The sequence below is a fragment of the Haliotis cracherodii genome, unplaced genomic scaffold (genome assembly GCF_022045235.1).
Source record: "Haliotis cracherodii isolate W230 unplaced genomic scaffold, xgHalCrac1.p SCAF_6, whole genome shotgun sequence".
NCBI classification, from domain to species: domain Eukaryota; kingdom Metazoa; phylum Mollusca; class Gastropoda; order Lepetellida; family Haliotidae; genus Haliotis; species Haliotis cracherodii.
The window spans coordinates 69,411,971-69,434,161 of record NW_027266319.1 but is presented as its reverse complement, the minus strand read 5'-3'; the positions used below and the strand labels follow the sequence as shown (position 1 = coordinate 69,434,161).

Sequence of the window (22,191 nt, the reverse complement as noted above, 5' to 3'; positions counted from 1 at the left end):
AATCTCGCGTGTAGGTTAATGAAACCAACATTTCTTATAAACTAACGCGTGTAGGTTAATAAAACCAACATTTCTTATAGACTCACGCGTGTTGCTTGATAATACCATGATTCAAGTGTTTAAGTTAATAAAACCAACATTTCTTATAAACTCTCGCGTGTAGGTTAATAAAACCAACATTTCTTATAAACTCTCGCGTGAAGGTTAATAAAACCAACATTTCTTATAAACTCTCGCGTGCAGGTTAATAAAACCAACATTTCTTATAGACAGATCTGTCGAAGATTCACCCGCAATACTTATATTTGTTACAAGTAAATATTAATCGAGCGCTTCAATCAAATTGCCATTTACTGTCATCCTAAATAACGTTACAGTATACAGTGACACATAACATATCTGATAGGAATGTACACGGATGAGAGTCCACGTAAAGTGTCAGCTGGAGGAATGTTAGGTATCAAGTGTCGAGACGCTCGTGGAGTCTGCAGGTAGAAAGGGCATTGTGACGTCACAGCAGCGAGGGGTGTCGGTATGATTGTCCTCGTGCAGATCCTGTCTGGCGACATGGAGGGCGTCGCCTGTAATACAGGGATGACATTTGCACGTCATTGTTAACTTTCTGAAACTCCTTGTTGTCATATTGTGTTATCAATATTATTCATCATTATTGGCCGGGGTAGCCAATTAATATTTCACCCGTGTCCCCTTTATTAATGGTAAGTTTTTACAACCCATCACGCTATCAGGCGATGATGTCCACAAGACTATATCATTCACACAAACTAAGCCGATAAATTCAAACTTTAATATATTTGTGGGCATGCCAAATCCAAAAACAGACCGAATTCTAAGTTGAAAATCGAGATGTCAAAAGGACACATGGCATTGTGCTCACGGACCAGTCTGGTGTCTTGTTACTATTTCCACTACTTCTTCAGGGGCGGTCGGGTAGCCTAGTGGTAAAAGCGTTAGCTCGTCACGCCGAAGGCCCGGGTTCGATTCCCGACATGGGTATAATGTGTGAAGCCCATTTCTGGTGTCCCCGCCGTGATATTGCTGGAATATTGCTAAACGTGGCGTAAAATCAAACTCGCTCACACACTCACTACCTCCTCATCAACGTCCTACCAACGTCACCCACTGTTTCTGCAGCATCACCTACCTTCATATCCCGAGAGTGTAGAGCTTCCTGATGCTGGCCTCCAGGGGTTTCAGTGGCTTCGATCTTGTTAGCCGTGTCCAGAAGGACCTTGACAATCACCTGCCTCTTCCACTTCTCACATACATCGAAATTAGTCGACAAACAGGACAGATTCAACAACAATGGAGACGGAGGTGGCGGGCTACTCGCTGTTGTTTTTGGAAGGCGAATGTCATAATGTGGTAGACCTCCCACAATGCTTCGTAGAAGATCCAGCTTGTCATTCCGCCCAGTGAGTCGGCCAACTGCATCCCTGACTTCATCAACTGTCTCTGCAAACTTAACAACCATGTCAGTCACTTTCGGTGCGTCGCTTCTAAGAACCCTGGGTGCATCTCCGACTTCAACCACATAGACATAATCCGACAGACCAATGTAGGAAGCGAGGGATCCTGCAGTCTCCACACACCTGTTCCAGAACACACAAGGATTGTACGTATCCAACACAGACGCTATAGCCATGGCAACCGATTTGATGTGGTTCATTACGACTTGGCTCTCTAACCACAGCTAACACCACAGCTAACACCTGCTCGTCTACTGCTGGGCATGTCATTATGTCAGCGTGTCCTGTGAACCTTACAACCTGGGGCTCGTCCGAGGGGGCCCTTGGAAGCACCTCTACAGACTTTGTATTCCCAAACAGTTCCACAACAGGGCAGTAGGACTTTTCACCAACGTTAATGAATCCCACCTGTTTGGTATTATTCACGAACACGCACAGTTGTTGCTCAATCGGCAGAAGGCTGATGACGTTCCAACAAACGCCATCCTCATTCCCCAGATCCATCGTCCGGAATCGGTGGTCTCGTGTGACGCTGGCAGGTATTGTATCTACAGGAATTATTGCAGGATCGTCTGTGCAGAGGCCAACCCGCAGGTGCCCCGACGCTGACACATGAATTCCGGTCAGCTTGAACTCAAACTCCATCCCAGGAGCTACTGGTGTCCGCGTGAAACACACGTACCCTCCCTTGCTGCCGAGATTGGAGGAGGTGGATGTACGAGTGGCTCTGGTTTCCGTTGTAGTGACGTTGGAGCCGTGGACGTCATGGAATGTGTTGTTAATTACTTCTGCCGAAGTTACCTGACCAAGAAGTTCAATGAAAGCCCACATGGGCGTGGCTTCGGTGTCTGTCCCACCCTTATAAGGAAACTCCTGTTTATCATCCTTACTTGAACAGAATGTGATCTTTCCATTTGAGAACGAGAAGAAGATCACAGCATTTGGGTATGCACACGTGTCCATGAAAGGTTCACAAATGATGAAATCATCACAGGATTTAACACTGAGCACTGGCTTCTGTAAAACGGGGGTACTTTGGAGGCGAGTTGGGTCTCTTTTCAGGAACCCAAGTCTGAATTTTCCGTGTTTTCCCTCAAATGTTTCCAATATCCTAAAATGCACGGCTTTGTCATCTGAGATGCTTTCACTGACGAAACATAACCCATGATGAAAGTCATCACCGGTGCGCTCTGCACGCGTGTTGCCATGACAAAGGGAAATATCACTGCCATGAATCAGATCGTCAAACGTCCGCTCTGTCCCGCGATTATCATTGGCGCTTTGGTTAATAGTAACAGATTTGACACGGGAAATGTTGAACAATCTTCCAATATGTGTTTTATTACTTGTAATGGATAAATTTTGTAGGTTGCCAACGGTTTCAGATGATTGTTCAATCTTCTCATAACCTGTTTCATCGTCAGGCTCTAAACTGCTGTGTCCTCCCTCCGCCATTATAGCATATTTACCCGGCGAGTTTAACCGCCCACAGCAGAAACATCTCTACATGACGTTTACCGACATGCACGATCATGTAACAATGTTATTAAACAATTCATATATGAATTGCACACGACATAAAACCAATCTTTATGAAAACACAGACATTGTTCTCCACAACTGCATGAATTCACGTGACCTATATAGGCTTTTAAGTCAGACACAACTGGAGCAATGCTATCAAGTCTGTTTGCTCACCATGCTGTTTGCAAGCGGTGTTGATGTCGATGCTGTGTGCAATTAGTGCTGTTATCGGTGCTGCATCCAGTGTCAAACCAGCATCATACGTGACAAACGCAAAGTTGTGTGTATGCAATATTTCCAAATCAAAACAAACACGGCAATTTTACCGTGGGGAAAATGGCGGCTTCCGCCCTGGCCACTTAGCGATCGAAACTAGGGGATTCCCCTTTTACACAGCTGTGACGACATAAGTATGCAGTTCGCTCAACATTACACAAAAGAACCAGCTGGTTAATATAAGTTACGAAACACACGAACACGCCGACAGTCTATAGTCTACATAGTCAGATGAACTCATACACGACTGTTATATGACGTCAGAGAAACAAAAGGATTTTGTCATCGGTGTAACTAAATATACTTATTCAAACTTCACAATAACAGTCGCGAACTAGTGGAATATCACGTACAGCGGGGAAGTGGACACTCGAGAGCTCTGAATTTACACATTCAACATGTTTCGAGCATCTTATTGGCATGTTTTCTGATACATCCTCCTAAACATTTACCCTTTCAACTGTCTTATATTTAAATGTCAAAAAAGATATATTTGGAACACAGCAATACAGTCCCTTCATTTGCTACCCTCCAGTGGGTTACTAAGACTCGGCCTCTTGTAAGATGTCGTCCGGATGAAGGTGAAGGTCGAGGACCCAAGTAGCATCACCCAGCTCGTTCCAGGCGCCTTACAGCTTGATGTATACACAGGCACTCTGCACACCTTGATGTATACACAGACACTCTGCACACCTTGATATGTCCTGGAGCTACACAGACCTAGGTAGCATCACCCAGCTCGTTCCAGGCACCTTACAGCTTGATGTATACACAGGCACTCTGCACACCTTGATATGTCCTGGAGCTACACAGACCTAGGCAGCATCACCCAGCTCGTTCCAGGCACTTTACCGCTTGATGTATACACAGACACTCTGCACACCTTGATGTATACACAGACACTCTGCACACCTTGATGTATACACAGACACTCTGCACACCTTGATATGTCCTGGAGCTACACAGACCTAGGCAGCATCAACAGCTCGCTCCAGGCACCTTACCGCTTGATGTATACACAGACACTCTGCACACCTTGATATGTCCTGGAGCTACACAGACCTAGGCAGCATCACCCAGCCCGTTCCAGGGACCTCACAGCTTGATGTATACACAGACACTCTGCACACCTTGATATGTCCTGGAGCTACACAGACCTAGGCAGCATCACCCAGCTCGTTCCAGGCACCTTACCGCTTGATGTATACACAGGCACTCTGCACACCTTGATGTATACACAGACACTCTGCACACCTTGATATGTCCTTGGGCTACACAGACCTAGGCAGCATCACCCAGCTCGTTCCAGGCACCTCACAGCTTGATGTATACACAGGCACTCTGCACACCTTGATATGTCCTGGAGCTACACAGACCTAGGCAGCATCACCCAGCTCGTTCCAGGCACCTTACCGCTTGATGCATACATAGGCACTCTGCACACCTTGATATGTCCTGGAGCTACACAGACCTAGGCAGCATCACCCAGCTTGTTCCAGGCGCCTTACAGCTTGATGTATACACAGGCACTCTGCACACCTTGACATGTCCTGGAGCTACACAGACCTAGGCAGCATCACCCAGCTCGTTCCAGGCACCTCACAGCTTGATGTATACACAGGCACTCTGCACACCTTGATATGTCCTGGAGCTACACAGACCTATAAGGAGCAATACAGAGCTATACAGAATAATACAGAGCTATATAGAGCTATACAGAGTAATACAGAACTATACAGAGCTATATAGAGCTATACAGAGCTATATAGAGATATACAGAGATATACAGAGTAATACAGAGCAATACAAATCCATACATATCTATACAGGGATATACATAGCAATACAGAGCTATACAAAGCAATACAGAGCTACACAGAGTAATATCGAGCTATACCGAGATATACAGAGCAATACAGTGTTGTTTACATTGACAGTGATGTTTACATTGACAGTGACGTTTACATTGACCGTGACGTTTCAATTGGCAGTGATGTTTACATTGACAGTGTTGTTTACATTGACAGTGTTGTTTACATTGACAGTGATGTTTACATTGACAGTGACGTTTCAATTGGCAGTGATGTTTACATTGACAGTGATGTTTACATTGGCAGTGATGTTTACATTGACAGTGATGTTTACATTAACAGTGATGTTTACATTGACAGTGATGTTTACATTGGCAGTGATGTTTACATTGACAGTGATGTTTGAATTGACAGTGATGGTTACATTGACAGTGATGGTTACATTGTCAGTGATGTGACATGTGTATGTACATTGTCAGTGATATGACATGTGTATGTACATTGACAGTGATGTACATTGACAGTGATGTACATTGACAATGATGTACATTGACTGTGATGTTTACATTGTCAGTGATGTTTACATTGACAGTGATGTTAACATGTGGATGTACATTGACAGTCATGTACATTGACAGTGGTGTTAACATTGACAGTGATGTTTACATTGACGGTGATGGTTACATTGACAGTGATGTGCATTGACAATGATGGTTACATTGACAGTAATGTGCATTGACTGTGATGGTTACATTGACAGTGATGTGCATTGACAATGATGGTTACATTGACAGTGATGTACATTGACAGTGATGTACATTGACAGTGATGTTTACATTGACAGTGATGTTTACATTGACAGTGATGTACATTGACAGTGATGTACATTGACAGTGATGTACATTGACAGTGATGTTTACATTGACAGTGATGTACATTGACAGTGATGTACATTGACGGTGATGTTTACATTGACAGTGATGGTTACCTTGACGGTGATGGGTATCTTGACGGTGATGTTTACCTTGACAGTGATGTTTACATTGACAGTGATGTTAACATTGACAGTGATGTTTACATTGACGGTGATGTTTACATTGACGGTGATGTTTACATTGACAGTGATGTTTACCTTAACGGTGATGTTTACATTGACGGTGATGTTTACCTTGACGGAAATGTTTACATTGACAGTAATGTACATTGACGTGGATGTTTACATTGACGGTGATGGTTACCTTGACGGTGATGTTTACCTTGACGGTGATGTTTACATTGACAGTGATGTTAACATTGACAGTGATGTTTACATTGACGGTGATGTTTACATTGACAATGATGTTTACATTGACGGTGATGTTTACCTTGACGGTGATGTTTACATTGACGGTGATGTTTACATTGACAGTGATGTTTACATTGACGGTGGTGTTTACATTGACGGTGATGTTTACCTTGACGGTGATGTTTACATTGACAGTGATGTTTACATTGACAGTGATGTTTACATTGACAGTGATGTTTACTTTGACGGTGATGGTTATATTGACAGTTATGGTTAGACAGTGATGTGTACATGTGGATGTTCATCGACAGTGATGGTTACATTGACAGTGATGTTTACGTGTGGATGTACATTGACAGTGATGTTTACGTGTGGATGTACATTGACAGTGATGTTTACTTGTGGATGTACGTGTAATGTTTCCCTATTTTCAGTATGTGGGGACTACTGGTTTGGGGAACAATGCAGCAGCCGCTGCAACTGCATCAACACGAACGAGGTCTGCGACAAGACGAACGGCAGCTGCATCAGCGGACAGAGGTCGACGACGACGACGTTAAGGCCATCGCTGGGTAAGATAATGCCTCTGTAATATGATAGGGGTGTCAGGATGAAGCACCTTCCCTGCACCCAGGGGGATGAGTCATGAATAGTTGAATACACAGTCAATCAATGATTCAATCAATCCATAATTATTCATGGTACTGAGGCCTATAGTACATTTTCCGGGGCGTGTTACAAATTCATACATTTACTTAGTTTCATAGCATGATGAACGAACATAGATACATTTCTCATGGTTTCTGTACAATTACATGCCATTAACTTACAGAATTTGTTACCGTTTGGGTTGTGATAGAAAAGGTTATTTAGATGGTTTGCTCTTAAGTCATTATACACTGGACATACACATAAAAAGGGATATTCATTTTCAGTGCATTCAATTTTACAAATCCTACAAAGTCTGTGTTCTCTTGCAATACCTTCATATCTGCCTGTTACAATAAAAAGATCATGTGAGCCACAACGAAATCGAGAAGGGGCTGTTCTAAACTTATGTAAATTTACATATAATAGAAAAGGTTCTGGTATAATAGTAGTCTTAAATGTGGTGTAGTAATTTGCTTTTCTAGAACTGGACAAAGAATCATGCCATTTTGGGATGTCCGTATCTTTTAAGGTCTGTGTCAAACGATCAAACGGGTCAAGAAATGCTGTGGCATATCTACATGTAGCGCTGAGAGAGAGAGAGAGAGAGAGAGAGAGAGAGAGAGAGAGAGAGAGAGAGAGAGAGAGAGAGAGAGTAATATGTTTCATGTTATATCATCAGAAGGCTTCTGTGGCTTTTACAGATATCAGTGTGAGAGGTATTTCTGCTGACACTAAGTGACTTCGTATTTATATTTATTTCATGTTTTGTCAATAACGAATAATTGTATGTTCTTTGAGAAACAGTGTCACGTGATATGTCTGTCTTACTAACTACATTGTAATAACAAATAACATCTTGAAGCATGCAGCTATTAATAACAATCTCACCTCATCTCACCTATGCGTCACGTTAGCCGTTTATAAGTTGTATAATATAATATAGAACAATGGCCAGTAATGTCCAATAATGGCTAGTAATGTCCAATAATGGCTAGTAATGTTCAGTATTGGCTAATAATCTCCCTGTCGGATTCCGAACGGGGTATTGGTTAAATACATGCATTAAAATATGCCTTCTTTCTTGCACTTATGAAAAAAAGTAACGTAAAATATTCCTGCATTTACACATAATTTACAGTAATACTATGTAGATCGTACATGCTTTAGACCCCCGGGCTCCGTCGTACAAAACAACCTTAGCGCTACGATTGTCGTAAGTCTATGTTAAGGTATGGGAGTTACGATCACAATAGCGCTAAGATCGCTTTGTACAATGGTACCCAGACTGTCGTTAATGATCTTAGCGCTAAGGTGATCGTTAGACCCATACCTTAAGATTGACTTACGACAGTCGTTGCACTAAGGTTGTGTTGTAGAACGGCATCCAGGTCAGTGTGTCGCTATCAGTCCTGGTGTGTCTGACAGCCACAATGCACGTGACCATGATGAACACGAGCTAATCTACAGTGATACTATGTGGCAGTTACATATTTTGACTATTTCTTGTATTTTACCTTTTAAGTATAATTCATGTACATAATTAAATGCAGTTGTAGTCATTCTTTTATTATTGCTCAGCCTACTTTAAACACTTAACCATCAGTCACATCACTCTTACCAAGCATGCTTACTGCATGGTTTGTTTGTGAATGTCACACCCTGTGAACTAATACAATAGCCCCAGCCTTCTCCCTACTCAAGCCTTTTGTCTATATGGCCAGCTTGGGTACTCAGCCATGCTGTATGCTGGACACCTAAGGACTGTGGTCACTCCACATATGCCTCTCCACGGATAAAGATATATATATATATTCACGTGTTTTTTCACAAGGATCGTTTTTGGGGAACCTTAGATCAAATTCCAAGGTTAGTATATTGTATTATTGAATTGAGGATTTTATTCATTGAATTGTATTTGCAATATTGTAGATATTGTTTGTATTTGGATATATGCGTGTTTAGACAGGAATACACGGAATGTAGATTATCATTTCAGTTTAACAACCAAATAAGGATCCTACAATCATTAAAACATGTACAAGCATTAAACTAAAAAGTAAGATTAGTAGTTTTAGAAATGATAGAGGTTACTTGTGATATAAGAGGTAAGGCTAAGCAAGCATGCATGGTATGAATGTAGGTAAACATATATGAATGAATGAAAGTAAGCATAAATGAATGAATGAAAGTAAACATATATGAATGAATGAAGGTAAACATAAATGAATGAATGCATGAGTCATTTTATAATATTACTCTTTCATGTTTAGCTACATGTATAGTGTGATAGAAAGTATTTGTTCTTATTGGCACGTCTGCATGTACTGTATATATTATTATTTCCTCTGCAGACAAGTTTTGCACTACTGTGCAGAAACATAGCGCGGCATCGTCCCCAGTAGTATAGGTAATAGGGGTTCTGGACCACTTCCACTGGAGCTGGATTTATATACCTATACTGCTACTACAGGGGGAATTTTTTATGGCAAAATGATTATGCGATTCAACGATAGTCATGAGATTAAACTAAATTGACTCCAGCTCACCAATACCTGGGTCCAATCATTGCTTTAGATGAGTCTAAATGGTAATAAAAATATTCTTCATTATTTTTATCTATAAAGCGATATTCAACATTTTTATTAAGTTCTTCGTTCATTTTACTAGGAGACCAGACTATATAACTACACTCTTTTTGTAAATTGATAAGAAACAATTGATTACCGTATTTGGTTGGTTTGACATCACTGATATAATAAAACCCTTGTGGTAATTCTCTCCATTTAATAGTTTTTTCCATTATTATATATTTATGTAAGCATTTGTCTAAATGTAATCACACGATAGTAAGCAATCTATTTTTAATCTCCAACCAGTTCTTTGGTTTTGGCACGGAATAATTGACGCGCTTGTTGCCTCCCTTGTTCTATGAACTTTTTTTTATCGTCTTCGCTAATACCATTGGTCTTACGAGAATTTGATCGAATCTCCTGCTTCATTTTATTGTATTTTGAGAGTTCCGACATCACTAAACGAAACTCCTCCTCGGATATCTTACAATCGGCCATTGCTGTCGAAATATGATCCTCAATGCTGTTCAACTTTGCTTCGGCGAGTATTCGAATACGATCGTGTTTTAATGCTTTCTTTTGTAACCTACGAGAAATGAATTTTATCGCTATTCCTGCCAGTCCCGAGACTCCGGCCGCTATTTCCATGCCGAGCACGATAGGCGCGGCGATTATAGTTGATAGTAAACCGACACCGGCTACACCGAGTCCCATGCCAGCTACTACAAGAGCGGTGTCAACTCCGTCCAGAGCATTCACGGCTCTGCGATACTTTTTATACAATCCAAGTCTCAACTCCCTATCCTTTTCTATTCGATGTTTTATGTCGCTTATTTGATGTAATCGAAATCCATCAACAGTTTCCTTCATTTCATCGAGCGCTGGATATAAACTCATAGTGTATATTACGAATATATAATAGTCTTTAATTGGTCTTGCTTAAATGTTTTGAGAGTATACATCAACCTTATCAAATGTATATTATACGGCAAGAATATCTTAGAAAGGGAAATACTACCACTTTTAATAATTTGAACCCCCTCGAGGGATGTAACGGGTGATGCACCGACATGAATAATACTGCAACGTTGACGCTCGTGTTTCTTGAGCCATTTAATCGATAGACCTGGTAATATTTCGAAGGCATCTACCGGTGCATCACCGAACAAGACTTCAATAATAAGCGTAGAAATATTAGGTATTGCACTCAAGTTCTGTTTAATATCATCGAATTCTGTAACCAAATTTAAACTAACATTTTGGATTGCCGGACGACTATATAACATATGACCTGGTTTTTCTGGCAGGGGAGTGACTAACACACTTTTTCGTTTTGACGGGATATAGGCCGCGAGTACGATGCCACTATTTATTATCTTAGTTAAATTATGTCCCTTACCCATCATCGCATAAGGTGGGGTAATGACGATATTCAGTAGCCACTTGATGTTTGCCTCGACCATAGTCCATTTATTCTCACTGTTGTAAATAATATTGTACGGAGTGGTTTTAAGGAGTCTACTAACGTCGACATCGCTTAAATCTTCTAGATTACCCGCGAATGTAACTTCTTTCCGCTTGTATACATTATCGTGTAAGTGTAAAGCATATAACTTACCATTGGTACCGGGTTTATCGAATCCTTCTGTGTCTCCGAGATCGGAAAGCGCAATTGTATTACATTGTCTTATCGTTCCAGGGCCTGATGCATCAACCATTATTTATAATATGGAGTGTTACACTTAAGTATCCTATATGTACAGGTTGGTGTTTTACATCTAATACAGAAATTTTGAGGTCTGAAATAATACCACGCTTTCATTTTTTATATTGTAATAACGAGAAAGATTCCGTTCTACCGCTATTGTATTTTTCATCTTTCACTGGAACACTTCTGAGTAGAGTTGAAGGATTTTCGAGTTGAATATTATCTGTCGTGCTTATTTGATCAAGATGGATGAACAACTCTTTATAGGGAACTAAATCGGGCAATGTATCTCCATGCAGATTTATTAAACGGGATAATATTATCATATCTCTATTCCATCCAAGTGTGTATGCTAAGTTCTCGTAAAGCCTTACTTGCTTTTCTCCAGTGGATATTTTCACTTTCCCATTTGCCTCATTTTGTGTTAGACTAACTCCATAAGGTTTAAAAAATTCATCGTTGAGTGAGCTTACGCTGTAATACCCATCAGGTATAAATTTGGGTTCGACAATACTAAAGTTTTTACCTAATATCCATGTCTTATTATTACCTCTTGCAGCATTTATATTGGTCCACCGCGGGTAATACGTTACATCGCATAGAGCGACTTCGAGTTGTCCATCCGAGTTATCGATAGTACGAAGCAGTTGAATAGACTGACCATTTGTTATTCCCAGGAGTGTAACATACATATCAAATATACAATGATACTATATCATAACTTAAATATGGAATCAACCATTATTTATAATATGGAGTGTTACACTTAAGTATCCTACATGCACAGGTTGGTGTTTTACATCTAATACAGAAATTTTAAGGCCTGAAATAATACCCCGCTTTAATTTTTTATATTGTAATGTTGATAAAGATTCAGTTCTACCGCTATTGTATTTTTCATTTTTCACTGGAACACTTCTGAGCAAAGTTGAAGGACTTTCTTGTTGAATATTATCCGTTGTACTGATTTGATCAAGATGGATGCACAGCTCTTTATAGGGAACTAAATCGGGTAATGTATCTCCCTCATTTTTTGATGAAGCGAGTCTTATAGTAGCATCATTTGAAAATCCAAGTGTAGTTCCTATGTTCCCGAGAGGAACTACACCATTTTCTCCAGGGGATAAGTTTATTTTCCCAGTCGCCTCATTTTGTGTGATACTAGCTCCATAAGGCTTAAAAAATTCATCATTGAGTGAGCATACACTGTAATACCCATCACTGTAATACCAATGGATTTGATATTGCCATGAAATAGCTTTAACACATTATTACCTCTCGCAGTACTTATATTGGTCCACCGTGGGTAATACGTTACATCGCATAGAGCTACTTCGAGTTGTCCATCCGAGTTATCGATTGTATGAAGCAGTTGAATAGACTGGCCATTTGTTATTCCCGGGAGTGTAACATACATATTAAATATACAATGATACTATATCATAACTTAAATATGAAATCAACTTACATTACTAATCAATCGATTATAGTAACTGCCTATGGTGCTGAATTTTTAGTTAAATTCCCCGATATCTTTGAAAAGTACAGAGTCACGGCAACTAGCGATAAAATGGTGCACGATTGGTTTCACAATCCGATGCAATTTTGGCAGAATCAGTTAAACTTTGCCATATGGTGTGCCACAACGGGATGTGTTGCGTATCTCTTTACGCTCCAGGATTTGAACTGAATAAGTCTGTTATGTCATTTCACGTGTACTATCAGATTAGACGTATACTTAAAGAAATTAGTGCTCCATTACCGCAGGATCGAGCGTGGAATTCCACAAATAATAATTATGATAGGTCCGCGTATGAGCGTATTTGTCAGGAATTTAATGTTTCTACGAGTAAAGATTGGCGTATTAAAGGAGCAAACCATGGTCTAGGTGTACCTTACACAGAGGAAAATAAATCTGTCAAAGAAGAAAGCGATTATGTATATAGAGAACTTAATAAACTTCCAGTTAATTTTGGTAAGTTGTATAGTACCAGCAAACTTTACGCAAGAATATATGATCATTGGCATAAAACCGGTGATTGGTATAAAGGCTGGGAACTTTATAGTAATGATTGGAGAGGGGATATTATGAGTTTTAAGAGTGGGTTAATTTATATTGTTAAAAAATTTATACAAATGAACGATACCGCAGACGCTTGGAATGAATTTCTTAATGATAAAACGGAAAATAATTTTACTAATCCAGGATTTGTAAGAGTTAATGAATCGATAAGAACTTATGTATGGGCAATTCTCGGAGCGCAATCGCAAACACGAACGTCAATTATCGGTTCTGGGACGGCGCTCGATGCGCAAAAACAGTTTGTCGCAAACGTGGAGGACGCCATTAATTCGCCAGTTGACATACCATCGTCTATAAAGCGTTTTCAAGATGCATTACAGTACGCTCAATCCAAAGTGGACTTTGTTTATGCACCGGGACTATACATGTCTCCGAGTAATATGGAACTTAAGATCGGTCAAGTGATAGGCTATAATAATAAAATTGTTATCGCTACCGATCAACAAAAACCAGGTATAAATTCAGATATGAACGTCGAATTAATAACGCAAACGTTCACGGGCGAAAAGGGAATAGTCAAACCACAAACACCAACTATCGCGCAACCATCTACTAACGCACAAGTGTCACCGCATATTGCGGCTAAAAATCAACAACATATCGATGAAAAAACAGCGCTTGTAGTGGGTGGAGTCTCGGTTGGCTTACTCATGATTTGGTTAAATAGTCTTTAGCAAATACATACAACAACCCTGCAATTGCTACGATCAACCCCCACAAGTTTTGACTAAGCCAAGTGGTGGTCTTAGCTAATAAATTCAATAGCCAGGAAACAACACTCCCTATTATACCGGGAAGTGCGGCCGCGGCTTTCTCAGCTAGCTTTCCCAGTGCTGAACCTAATGCTTTTAAATGCTTTTTTATCCACTCTCTTATCCCGTTTTTATCGTTAGGCGGTGATCCGCCTCCACCTGTGCCACCTGTTAATGAGAGAGTCAAAGTCGATATAATAAATCCCAACGCGGTTAAAATACTAGCAATTGTTATTCCCTGTTCTCTGAACAATGTTTTAATTTTATCGGCCAGTGTAGTGTCATCGTTTAGGACTTGATCGATAGTTTCTCGAATACGACTGATTTGAGAACGAAGTGCCTTTCTATTACTGGAAGCCGCTTCGAGGCGGGCCAATCTTTCCTCTTCTAAGTTACGCAATCTTTCAGCAACGCGGCGTCTACTGAACTCATCGCCCGCCTGTTCGAGTTTTGTTTTCTCTTGAGCTATATGTTTGTCGATTTCGGATAGCTTGGCTATATTATTGATGAGTTCTCCCCGCATAGTTTGCATTGCCTTGTCAAGACCTCGTTATTCCCTAATACTGAACTCCGAATGCGTTGAATTATCGTAATAGGTATCTAAGATTTCTCCGAGTCCGTCCGAGGCCACCATCGAGGCTGCTTCCAAATCATCTGTATTAACGAGTTCTTTCCTCATAGTCTGAAGAGCCTTAGTAGTCTTCGCGGGAAGTCGTCGGTAGTCTACATAACCTAATTCATCACGAACAAAGCCGATGCCTTTTTTAGCGGCTATCGTAGACAAGGCTAGGGGCTTACGAGTACGAGAATGCATAAGATCAATATCCGGAGCGCCATGCAGTCGCAATATTCCTTTACTATCTATCTCAAACTTTGAATAGTCACGACCTATTGGGATAACATAATTTTTATCATCTTTTAATGCATCGTAATAATCATCAACGGCTGATTGTAAAATTTCATCATTAAGATTTGTGTCACCAAACCTGGTTTCATCAGTATCTTCGATTGGGTCACCAAAGGTACTTAGATCTAAGTCATTAATATCAAAATCAGTCATTTTTATATTAAACATAGGGTACATGTTTTCAATATAACAATGTCTTCGCAATACGGACGCAAGTTAAACCCACAACGTAGACTTCGGGATCCATTAGGGGTCAAAGCAATTCGTCAGTCTGTAACTATAACTAATAACCCTAGTACCATCGATCAGAATCAAACGCTTCTGGTTCGCTTTCCTAATCTCGGCGCACACGATGTGTTAGTTCCGGGAACTGTCCGACTAGCATTTACGATTGTTTTGACTTCTGCCGACGTTAACAGGGAGCCGGTTCAGAACTTAGGTCGTGCTATTGTTAAGAAAATCGCTATTAAAATTAGCGGTAATGAGGTTTTGAGTATCGACGATAGCGATGTATACTATTGTTATATGGATCTCTGGAGAACGGATAAAGAGCGGGAAAACTTACAGTACCAAGGAATTTGTAATAAGAACACTTTGAGACTGCGCGTAGATGCTGATAATGGTGATGGTACCATCGTAAAAGATCAGGCCGTTGCCGACGCATTAGGTAACCGATTCTATATTCCCCTAGACTTTGAATTACTAGATTCCCACATGCCCTTTTATCAAGCATCCCTCGGCGATAGGTTAGAATACGAACTCACTTTTAACGACTACGGTAGAGTAATCAGATCCGCTAATGTAGATGCTAGCTATTCCATTGACAATATCTCTCTCGAGTACGATATGATAACGGATCCCGAATTAGCCAGACAAATTCGTAACCAGTATTCGGGAAGTTTAGCCATTTTGTACGATCGCGTGCTGCGACACCGAAAGATCACGAGGGACAAAAAAGATACGTTGTGGAATATCAATCTAAACGTCCCCACGAGGTCTTTGAAGGGTATTTTAATGTTGTTCGAGGACCCCTCTGATGCGTTTAAAAGAAATACCGAGAAGTTCTACAATCCCAAGATTACGAAAGTAGAATTGACTATCGAGGGCGTTCCTAATCAACTATATAGCCAAGGAATGCTATCGCATCAACAATGGGATGAGATTAAAAAACTTCCTTCTATAAAACGTTCTCCGGAAGTTAACGCGGTCGTGAAAGATCTGTCTCTCGGGAGTGTATCGATGGGTGAATACCTCACCTCGAAGTACGCGCTATGGCTCGACATGCGAACAACGGACGATGACCAATTACACGGCAGTGGGAGGAGAATAGAAAATGCTAGCGAGGGTGTCACCATACAGATATCGAAGCTCCTCGAATCAGCTGGTAAATTAAACATATATTTGTACGTGATTATGGATGCGCAACTTAATATACAAAATGGGAGATTCGTGCAAGCAATCTATTGATAATCTTTTACCTAAAGATCCGCACTGCGCTATCATATTCGGGCAAACGGGCTGCGGAAAAACAGCCTTTATTCTAGATATTTTAGAAAGTCATTATCGGGACGTTTTCGATCATATTATTATTCTGTGCCCGACTATAAGCGTTAATAAAACATACTTATCGAGAGATTGGGTAATGAATGACGACGGAATACACAGAGTCGATCCGGGCGATCGTTTACAAGACTGTCTCCGAGTATTTCACGAAAAATACAAAGGAGAATCAACCCTTTTCGTAATAGATGACTGCAGCGCGAGTAAAGAATTAACAAAAAAGAAAGATATGCTTTCGTATTTAGCATTCTCCGGACGGCATACTCAACATAGCGTTTGGGTACTTACTCAAAAATACAACTCTGTCCTGAAAGATCTCAGAGAGCAGACCAAATGGGTAGCGCTGTTTCATTGCAAAGACCGAGATTCATTCGAGGAATGTTTACGCGAAAATGACGTCATTTATACCAAGAATGAACGTGACAAAGTCAGAAAAGTGTTAGCAGCAACGAAGCACTGTAAACTCGTATTAAAAACCGATCAACCAGCTGCTTATGCAATTGCTTAGCAAAATGTAGCAAAATTATAGCAAAATTGAAGCAAAATTATAGCAAAATGTAGCAAAAATGTAGCAAATTGAACATTAGCGGTTAATATTACATAAAATGTGGTTCGAAATCATCATTCTTTCGCAACAGTTCATTATTACCGGATGTATTGGATACGTCATATTATATTATGTTAGACTTAAATATCTCCTTAGGTATTACATTATGGAATGCGACGAACTCATCGAACAAATTCTCAAAGAATCTGATGTAGATAAATCTTTAGATAAACATAGAGAAAGACTCGCGGCTTTGGTAGCCGGTGGAAAATGTTCCCAATATTTGGGAGAAAATTATACCATCGAAAAAATTGATAACATGACCGACGAAGAGATTAAAAAACTGTACGCGCGTTACGAGTCTAGACTGGGAGCTACCATGACTAAAACTATAGGGTCGTCTATATTACAACTATACACAGTCGTAGCTAGTACGTTTCTCCCCATCCCGGCAGAACATCGCATGTATTTATGCGAATCTCTAGAGAAAGACCCATTCATCGAACACGCTATAAGCTCAGTGAGCTGTGAGTTTTATCATAGATTCGGAATGTTCTTAGCTCCACTCACCACAGCTTTAATAATGGCTAGGTATTGTCAATTTAAACATACGTGCCCACTTAATAATATAAATGGAGACACAACAGGTGACACCACAACAGATTGCGCAACCACAACAACAGATTGCGGAAACGGAACCACTTGTGAATGAGGATGAACCACAAGTGAATGAGGAACCACCACAAGTGAATGCACCACAAACACAAAAACAAGCTAGAGTTACTAAGAACCCCAAAAAAATAGCCGCAGGAAGAAAGGGAAGGCTGGCGCGCAAAGCAAAATTAATAAATAATTCAAATCCGATTAAAACATGGGCACTAGTAGGAGTTGCTGGTATAGCGGCTGTATGGTTCTTTTATAAGACCGGAGAAGAGAAAACGTCACCCCCGCCGCAACAACAAGTTCAATTAGAGGTTAGTCCTCATATAATGCTATAAGAAGCATGACTACTCCAGTTACAGACGGTAAAATGTTGGTAAACGCGACGTATCATTCAGCGGTGGTCACCGGCTTGGCCATTGGCTATGCCCGTATGGCTAAAATGCTTACTAAAGCCACACCTCCCAAGCTAGATTTTAATGGATATGACATAGGTATGATGATTCTGGATATTGGATTAGCAATGGCAACGAAGGATATGCTCATCAAACAAGGACTTATCCCGGAAGACATAATGAAGTAATTAAACATTTGAATATTTTATATTATTGAACATTTGAATATTTTATATGGCATCAATTGCGATGATGGTCGGTGGAGCTGTTGTTAATGCTCTAGCTTTTTCGGGGAGTAATTATTTATTTTCCAGTATGAGGGAATCAAACGCTAAAGAAGTTGAAGAGGAGCGTAAACGACATAACGAAGCATTAGAACAATACCAAGCAGCTCAGTTACAATATACGCAGCAGAGAATGAAGAGATTAGACTTTATTCATGAAAAACTGATTAAGGAAGGACATTCAATTCAAACGTTTAAGGATGTCGAATCCGCCATGCACGAATACTACCTCGTTTATGGGAAAAAACTCGACCCAATACCGATACCAACAATGAGTCAGTTTTATACACCCTCAGAGGCTCAGAAAGACCGAGAGGTCGCATTTGTTATTATTGGGTTATCCGCTGTATTGATTTTCAGCTATACACTAGTTTAGATGTGATTTGCATTTAGACAAGTGATATGATAGATGTATATACCATGAATAACTGCAAGTTTACACTCATGGGGAAGACGACTCTATGTAACCGCCGCTGTGTTGATGTTTACTGCGGTATACACAATTATTACATCAAGCGTGGACACATAAACTATAAGTGTTCTGAATGCGGGATAGGGGTCAAAGGTCATTATTGTTTATGTAAGAAACACGGTGCTGATAGGGTCAGGAATCAGATTATTTATGCTAGGAAGAGAGATTACATCAATGAGAGGAATAGGTTGGGGAGGATACGTATTTAGATATATGAAAACAACCAATTAGACAAATGAATCATTTTGCATATACCATTCAACCACAATGGTTTTTGTCAGAGAGTTAAAAGCTATGGCAAAGCAACGTGGTATACGTGGATATTCTCGAATGAGAAAAGCTGAATTGATTACCTTACTCGGTTTGGAACCACCCCAGACTGTTAGAGAACTCAGAGTTCGAGCGAGAAACAGTGGGCTGAGAGGTTATTCTCGAATGAGAAGAGCTGAATTGATCGCTTTACTAGATAATAATCAACAAGAAGAGGATGATATTCAACAAGAACAAGACGAGGATGATAATAATCAACAACAACAAGAATTAATATTTGTACCCACATCCGCCGGCGTTGGTAAATATCTAAGAGGTTGGAAGATGGATATTAATTCCAACATGGATGTTAACGATATTAAGCCCATCATATCGAGTAAAATTAACGAGGAATTAGATGATTTACAAAGTATAAAATACCAGCTGACGATTAAAATGACATTGAGTAAAAGTAACGCAGACGATAGTACCGAATATACCGAACCATATTTCCGTAGCAATCAAGAAGTTATAACCGAATCCGATACTTTTAACGCATCATTAGATACATCAATTCAGAGGATACAGGAAACTTTAGAACGCTGGACTAATAGAGGTTCGGGTTGGGGTGTGGATAGAATCGATAGTTTATATTTAGATATAGCGAATTATATGCCCTTCAAAGGTGGATCTTATATAGATTTACCCCCGTATTATAAGAAGAAAAAAGCCATAATTAATGTAAAAAATAAATCCGATGATTGTTTAAGAATGATGATAAGATCTGCATTGTTCCCCGTAGACAAGCATCCGGATAGACCTTCTAGCTATCCCCAAAACGATGGACTCAACTTCGATGGTATAGACGAACCTACACCAATATCACAAATTGATAAGGTGGAAAAGCAAAATAATTTAGCTATAAATGTTTTCGGACATTCTAAAGGAATTGTTGTACACAGGATAAGCTCCGCTCCGGAACATATTCCCAGAATCAATTCATTTCTGATCGAAAAAGATGGTAAATATCATTATACGTGGATAAAGAGTTTAAACAGGGTGCTATACGATCAAACTAAATACAAGGGAAAGAAATATTTCTGCGAAAGATGCCTGCATGGGTACAGCAGACAAGATCTATTAGAAGCACATAAAGAAGACTGTAGAGGTGTTGGACAGACCGCTATCAGGATCGATATGCCTAAAGAGGGAAAAAATATATTAAAATTTGAACATTATTGTAATCAAATGCCAGTACCGTACGTAATTTATGCCGACTTCGAAGCGCTTATCAAGCCCATAGAAAATACCAACCATAATAATCAAGAGAGTAGTTTTACGTACAAAACTCAAGAACATATTCCTTGTGGGTTTGGATATATAGTTGTAAGGTATGATGGGAAAACAAACACTCCCGTGATTTACAGAGGTCCCGATGCAGCTGGAAAGTTCCTAGAATATCTACAAAATGAAGAGAGAATAATCAGGGAAGAATTATCGTGTAAGAAACCCATGCGTATGTCGATAGATGATTGGAGGGCCCACAAGAAGTCAACGAGTTGTCACGTTTGTAATAAACCTCTGGATGGGGATTCCGTAAGAGATCATTGTCACGTCACGGGTAATTATCGGGGAGCCGCTCATAACGAGTGTAACTTGAAACTAAAAATGAATGCTCAAACAATACCCATCCCCGTTGTGTTTCATAACCTTAGAGGATACGATTCACATCTCATTATGCAAGCTATCTCAAAGACCGACGGCGGTTTAACGTGCATTCCTAACAATATGGAAAAATACATTTCGTTCTCGTTGACTAAACCTATACATTATAGGGACAAGGATGGGAAATCTAGAATAAAGCAAAGTAATGGGCTTAGATTCATAGACTCCGTACAGTTTCTGTTATCTTCCCTGGACAATTTAGCTAAAGCGAACAATCCCGATGACTTCGCTATAACAAATAAATATACCGATCAGATAACTCGTCATTTGCTGCTGAGAAAAGGTGTATATCCTTACGAATATATGGATGATTGGTCTAGATTCGAAGAAACTGAATTACCACCCCTCGAATCATTCTGTAGTAACTTAACGGAATCTAGAATAACAGATGCCGATTATGAACACGCTCTTACGGTCTGGGATAAATTAGGTTGTAAGAATTTAGGTGATTATCACGATCTGTACTTAAAAACCGATGTACTGTTACTCGCCGATATATTTGAGATATTTAGAAAGACGTGTTTAAAACAATACGGCTTGGACCCGGCATGGTACTATTCCAGTCCCGCACTATCGTGGGATGCATTGTTGAAGAAGACCGGCGTAGAACTAAAACTACTCACAGATTACGATATGCACTTGTTTATTGAGAAAGGATTAAGAGGTGGTATATCGATGGCAGCGAAAAGGTATTCTAAGGCTAATAATAAATTAGTGGAAGGATACGATCCGAGTAAACCCGACACGCATATATTATATCTCGACGCTAACAATTTGTACGGATGGGCTATGAGTCAACCTTTACCCACGGGTGGTTTTGAGTGGGTCAATGTGAATGATATCAATGTGAATGATGAGAATAAAGGGTACATACTAGAAGTTGACCTAGAATATTCAAGTTCGTTACATAAAGACCATAACAGTTATCCGCTAGCTCCTGAAAGATTAATGGTTAATAAAGACTGGATGTCGGAATATCAACGCTCCTTGATGGGTAATAATAGGTTAGCTAACGTAGAAAAACTCGTACCAAATTTGATGGATAAGACAAAATATATAGTTCACTACAGAAATCTCCAGTTGTATCTATCGTTAGGTATGAAACTAAAGAAAATACACAGAGTTCTTAAGTTCGATCAAAGCCCTTGGATGGAGCCCTATATAAGGCTGAACACAGATTTAAGAAAAATAGCCACCAGCGATTTCGAAAAGAATCTGTATAAGCTCATGAATAACTCGGTA

The 22,191-nt window shown here is 40.0% G+C and overlaps 2 pseudogenes; one reads left to right on the top strand and one right to left on the bottom strand.

The window, feature by feature from the left end:
* The window catches only part of LOC139445405 (uncharacterized), a 48,389-nt pseudogene that overhangs the window by 15,888 nt on the left and 10,310 nt on the right, over positions 1-22,191 (top strand).
* Positions 1,168-3,358, bottom strand: LOC139445124 (uncharacterized; annotated as a pseudogene).